We start from the raw sequence: 6,717 nt of genomic DNA, 5'->3' as shown, positions 1-6,717 counted from the left end.
AACCAAAAGGGGAAGGCAAAGATCAAAAATGGGTTCGGAAGTTGAAAAACCAAAGAACCCACCAAAAATATTATAAAGGGAAAAATCCAAAGGTTGAAAAATCCGAGTATTTTGTTTTGAAACCAAGAAGGAGACGATCCCGAAAAACTTATAAAAACCAAAAAGATGCTTTTCCATGTACTTCAAGGGATTGCTCTTCTGATTCTGACACACCAAATAACTTATTTTTAAGGATAACAAGATAAAATTTGGTGACTTTTTGGTCAATCTTCCCGAGACATCTAAGTCTCGGGACCCCATTCTAACTAGCTGCTCATTTGTGTAGGGTCACCCAGGAAGGCCTGTCAATAGTATCTGGTACTTAGACAGTGGCTGTACCCGACACATGACAGGGGGCGAGTCTATACTATTTGACGTTCAACCGTTTGATGGTGGACACGTTTCCTTTGCTGGGGATTTGAGCGGGAAAATAACATAAAGGGGAAATGTCTTTAACGGCACTCTGACCTTTGATGACGTGAATCTTGGGGAACAACTGAACCACAACCTGCTTAGCGTCTCTCAGATTTGTGATAAGCAATACTCAACTATCTTTAAAGAACACGAGTGTTTGATTTTGAAGCTTGGTTTTAAAGTCCCAGAAGAATGGATCTTGATGCGTACTCCGAGGCACAACGATGCTTATATTTTGGACATGAAAAACTCATATTCTTACAAACTGCTTTATGTTTGTTATCCAAATCTTTGAAGAATGATTCATCTCTATGGCATCTACTCTTGGTCATGTTAACTTTAAGAACTTGAATAAGTTGGTTAAAGGCAAACATGTGAGGGTTTTGCCTGTCAAATCATTTTCTTGTGTTGAAAAAATGTCTTTCTTGTTCTAAATGCAAGTAGCACAAACTCCCTCACAGACCCAAGACTATCAATACCATAAGTTCCATTCTTCAGCTGTTACATATGGATCTTTTTGGTCCAATTCAACCAATGGCGATAAGCCGAAACGCCTATTGTCTGGTTGTTACTGACGATTTTTCGCGTTTCAGCTGGACTTTCTTATTAGGTCACAAAGATGAGACTGCTTAGTTTCTGATAAGGTTTATGACGCTTGTTGAGAACCAAACAGACAAGAGGGTTAAGTGCATTAGAAGCGACAATGGGACGAAATTCTACAGCAAATCCATTGACGAATTTTGTCACACGAAGGGGATAGACCGTAACTTCAGTGCTCCATACACTCCACAACAAAACGGGGTCGTTGAAAGACGAAACAGAAGGCTCATCGAGGCTACCCGAACAATGCTCTCGTATTCCAAACTTCCATTATTTTTCTGGGTGGGGGGGGGGGGAGCCATCAATGCAGCTTCCCTTTTCACAGGTTGAACCCAAAGTTTACAAGATGGCTTTAAGGGAGAACTCATGGGTAGAAACAATGCAAGAAGAGCTGTTACAATTCAAGAAGCTAAGTGTATGGAGGCTGCTCAAGAAACCAGTGAACAAGAAGCCTAAACGGGACGAGATGGGTGTTTCAGAATAAAAAGGATGACAAGGGGTTATTACAAGAACAAATATAGATTGGTTGTGTAAGGCTTTTCGCACGTGAAGTCTTGATTATGATGAGGTTTATGCACCTGATGCTAGGATTGCGGCAATTCGTCTCTTCTTGGCATATGCTTCATACATGAATTTCAAAGTATATCAGATGTATGTCAATACTACTTTCTTATATGGAAAAGTGAAAGAAGAAATATATGTCAATCACAGCCAAGTTTTGAGGATCCCGATCATCCCGACTATGTTTATCGTCTTGACAAAGCTCTTTATAGCCTTCACCAAGCAGTGCATGATGTGCTACTCTTGCTAAACATCTTTTGAAGCATTGTTGTAGAAGAGGTGTCATTGATCAGACACTCTTTGTCAAGAAATTTGGCGATGATCTGATCCTGGTCCAAGTGTATGTTGATGACATCATCTTTGGGTCTACTAACAATAATCTGTGAAAGGAGTTTAATAGAGGTCATGCAGCATCGGTTTGAAATGAATTTGTTAGGTGAGATAATGTTCTTCCTAGGCTAACAAGTGAAACAGAAGTCGAACGGGATTTTAATTCATCAAAGGAAATACGTCCGCGACATTGTTCAGAAATTTGGGTTTAAGGATGCATCTCCGTTTGCAACTCCGATTGCTACTAGACCAGTGCTAGATCCAGATCCATCCGGAAAGCCAGTCAATCAAGACCTGTATAGGTCAATGATTGGCTCCCTAATGTATCTCATTACAATCAAGCCAGACATCATGTTCTTTGTTTGTCAGTGTGCTAGATATCAATCAAATCCGAGAGAGTCCTACTTGATTGCTATCAAACGTATATTTTGGTATCTCAAAGGAGAACCTCGTTTGGGTCTCAGTATCCAAAAGAATGTCCTTTGACACTGCATGCCTACATCGACAGTGATTATGGGGGGTGCAATCTGGATAGAAAATCAACTTCAGGAGGATGTCAATTACTGGGAGATTGGTTAATTTCTTGGCAATGCAAGAAGCAGGTCACGATATCCACCTCTACAGCTAAATCTGATTACATTGCCATGTCTAGCTGTTGCTCTCAAGTGATCTGGATCCAACATCAGTTGCTGGATTACGGTTTGAATTTCTTTAATACCCCGATCAAGTGTGATAATGAAGCAGCGCTTTGTATTGTGAAAAACCCGGTCCAATACTCAAAGACGAAATAAATTGACATTCGAATGCACTTCATTTGTGATTGTTTTGATCGGACTCTTGTCAATATCGAAAGGGTCCATTCTGATTACAACTTTGCGGATCTTTTCACAAAAGCGTTTGATCGTGCCCGATTTCTATATCTTGTAGAATCCCTTGGCATGATATGTTTTGATTAAAACTATCCTTTTGTTTTTAAAATTGTAAATATTTTTCAAAATATATCACAATTTTAGAGGGAGAAAATGAGTTAACTTTAACTCACCAAAAAGATTTTAAGTTCATTTTAAGAAACGTAAAATTTAAGTTACTTGACTTATCATAAAGATTTTATTCTCTTTTAAGAAAATCTTAAAATGTTTCAAAAGATATTTTCCAGTTTAGAAGGAGTTGGATAATTTAAAAACTATAAAACATTGAGAAATTGATTCGACCGTTGGAAAATGATAATAAATTGTTTTTAATGATCTTAACACACGAAAAGAGTATATCAAAAGCCAACAAGATCATCGATTGATGTGTAGATAGGATTGACAAATGAGTAAGTGTTAGAGTGATATAAATTAAATCATTTTCCTTTGCTAGTGGTCTCACTTTTATGAAGCAGTTACTGACTCCAATAAAAGTCATATCAATGAAGGCAGAAACGTAAATAACATGTCATACCCAAGCCTCTCTTTACCTGATCACAGTTGTCTTATAAAATCACGTGTCAATTTTACTTTATTGTGTCAAGAAAAGAAAAGAAAAAGAAAAAGAGTCAAAAAAGAAAATGAAAAATGAAAAAATGTCTATCTTAGGATTTTTAACTTCTGAGTTATTTCTTCCTTTATTTTGATTCAAGCCTTGGACTTTCTATGTTTGTAGTCATACAAGATCTGTTAAAGCCCTGAAACTGCTGCTTTGTTTTATTTCTTTCTTTTGGTCAAGCCTTGGACTTTCTCTGTGTGATAATATGGTATTATCCAACCTGATTGTTAATACCCTGAACTTCTTTTTTTTAATCTTTCTAGATAGAGTCATGTGTACAAAATATAGCGTCCAAAGTTTCAATAAGCGTGTTACTATCAAATAAGAAAGATTAAGTCAACTTGAGGTGATATGTGAAAGCAAACTACGCTCGAGGTATGATGTAGTCTAGAATTTGTCAGATTAAATGGGGACCGCATAAGTATTGTGCCTAATTCTTAACTTAATATATCTCATTGACATCTAAACACTTGTTAAGTTTAAAGTGGCCAAATTATATCTACAATCGACTTTAGGTTCTTGGCATAATAATGTCCAAATAGAAGTGTGATCTTAAACGTTAATAGATAATGTGATTCCATGTTGTGATGTTTCTCGCAAAAATAATTTCGTAAACTTTTAAGTAAATATTTTTATATATAATATTAATTTCATCTTTACTCCTATATTTTATTTTTTATTTTCTTCTGTGTTATTTTATGTTTCAACTTCAAAATATTATGTATATATTTTCATAATTATAAAATATATGAAAATTCCAAAAACATTTTCAGTTATTATTGTGTTCGTACATTATTTTATTAAACCTTGTTTCATTACAATCATGTGTTTTGTTGTCAAGGTCATTCATGCAAAGTTTGTTGGAAACATAGGACTTAAACAAATCACTTACAAGTTACAAGTTGAGGAATTGAAATTGGGAGGGTCTGTGAACAATTTGTACTCGTTATAAGTTTTGTGTAGTTGTACATGGACAGGTAGATCAAGATCAAGTATGCTTGGATGCAGAAACTGAAGTTGCTGATGCTGAAGCGCTTAAAAGAAAACGAGAATGTGAAAGTTGGTGGCTGAACCTAAATATGAACTGATCGCGTCTGAAGACATTATGAAGAAAACAAGATTGGAACCAGCTCCACCGTGGCCCACGGTGCAGACCGTGGACCACGGTCCACTTGAAGAAATTTTGACAGATTGTACCGTACCGTGGAAGGTGTATCTGACCATGGCCTGGACCGTGGCCCACGGTCCGCTCGTAACAGCTGAGTGATTTTTCTTTAATTGGTCGTTTTGCCTGACATTCGCCATACTTTTTTGATCAAGAAACTTGAGGGGATGATTTTCTGGAGTCCAAGACATTGTTTTTGGTGATTACAATCATTAGTTTATGTTTTTGATTCTTATGAACAAGACAATTGAAGCAATGATGATTAACCAAACCATGTGTGGCAAATTCCCTTGGTGATCATCTTGGATGTAAGGTTTAATTGACACACTTGATATGCTTTGATTTCTAGAATAATAACTATGCAATGGTTGTCTAGTTATTATGATGTTTGATTAATTGATTGTAACTTGTTGCTTGTATTTGATCATAACCTAAACCACACGTTCTTGGTGCCAATGGCAATCGAGATATCATGGGAGGAATTAGGGTTGAACATTAGTTAATTAATTATCGGGTAACAACCTTGCGTTTTATTAATCCAAGTACTTAGTTCCCTTTTATCACAAACAAGTAATCAAACATGAACTATGTCTATGTGGTTCTTTCTAGTAAGCATAAACAGTAGTGTTGATTTAAACCTGAAACCTAAGATGATCGCTTTCGTTTAATCAGTTTACAATTCTCAATAGTTGTTTTGCAAGTGTCCTATTTTATTTTATTTAATATAAAAACCAAACAATCAAATCTGAATTTATTTTTATATAATTCTAGTTTAATTTTGTTTCTGTTATAGCTACTGGTAAACACACATTCCACAAACTCCTCGTGTTCGATACCCATATACCGCTATCTATTTAGTTGTAATTGGTTTATTTTTGCGCGAGCCTTCGACCTATTGTCAAATTTTGACGCCGTTGCGAGGAGTAGTGCGCAACGTGTGTTATTTCTGTAGTTTTTGTTTAAATTGTTATTGTCAGTTTTATGTGGGTTGTGCTAGTGTGCAGGTACTTACAGGTATATGCATACAAGACGCTCTCGTTCTTCATCACCGTTAGCGTTTGATCCTGAAATCGAGAGAACCTTTCGTCAGAACCGGATTCTGCAAAGGGAAAACAAGGTTATTGGGTCACCAAGCACAAAAAGTCGAGCAACTGAAACCACAATCATGGCTTCGGAACAAACTGTACCGCCGATGCCACCACCCATTAATTCACCAAACTCATCATCTACTATACCCATTACCAACAACAATTCCACAAGTGAACCGACTTCAACCGTGTTTAGTTTTCAACCACCACCCAACCTTCCACCCTTGACCACTTTCATGCCTATTCAAGGACAATCATCAAACTCACCACAACAATCATCCTTCCAATCTCAACGAAATCCACCTTATCAACAACCATACACGTTTACCCAAGACCCACCCATAATCCATACTTCACCGGGTCAAAGATCGGGCCCGCATTTGTTTGGTGGGACACGGTATGGTGATGGCAATGAAGGGTATGAAGAGTTTGAAGAAGGTTATTCAAGTGGGGTTGATGGGAGTCAGTTGAGGATTCAAGGGCAGTTTGGGTATGGATCCGACTTTCAACCGCAACAACAAGTGCAACAATGGGATGGACCACAAGTCAATCAAGAACAACAACCATAACCATTGCAACAAGTTCCACAACAACCGCATTATCAACAACCTCAATTCCAACAACCAAATCCCCAACCGCAAGTTCAACAAAATATGCAACAAAGGCCCGTTTACCGACAAATGGGTCAACCGAGAGTACCATTGGGGGTACCAAGAAGGCATGCAAGGGAGATGGTTAGGGGAATTGAAGCTCATTTTAGACCGATCATCACCAATAACCCATCTCCGGTGGTTTTTCCTCAAAACCAAAATGGAAGAACGTTTGAGGTGAGAACTAATGCACTCCAAAGTTTACCAAAGTACAAGGGTCTTGCAACGGAAGAACCTTATTTTCATTTGGAGGCATATGACTCTATTTGCAACACGATAGGGGGTTAAGGTTTTACACCGGATGAGGTTAAATTGGTTTTATTTCAATTCTCGTTGGAGGACA

The sequence above is a fragment of the Bidens hawaiensis genome, unplaced genomic scaffold, assembly GCF_021521415.1.
Source record: "Bidens hawaiensis isolate Kalapana, Puna unplaced genomic scaffold, B.hawaiensis_p1.1 tig00020222_1, whole genome shotgun sequence".
Taxonomy (NCBI): Eukaryota; Viridiplantae; Streptophyta; class Magnoliopsida; order Asterales; family Asteraceae; genus Bidens; species Bidens hawaiensis.
This window is presented reverse-complemented; position numbering follows the sequence as displayed.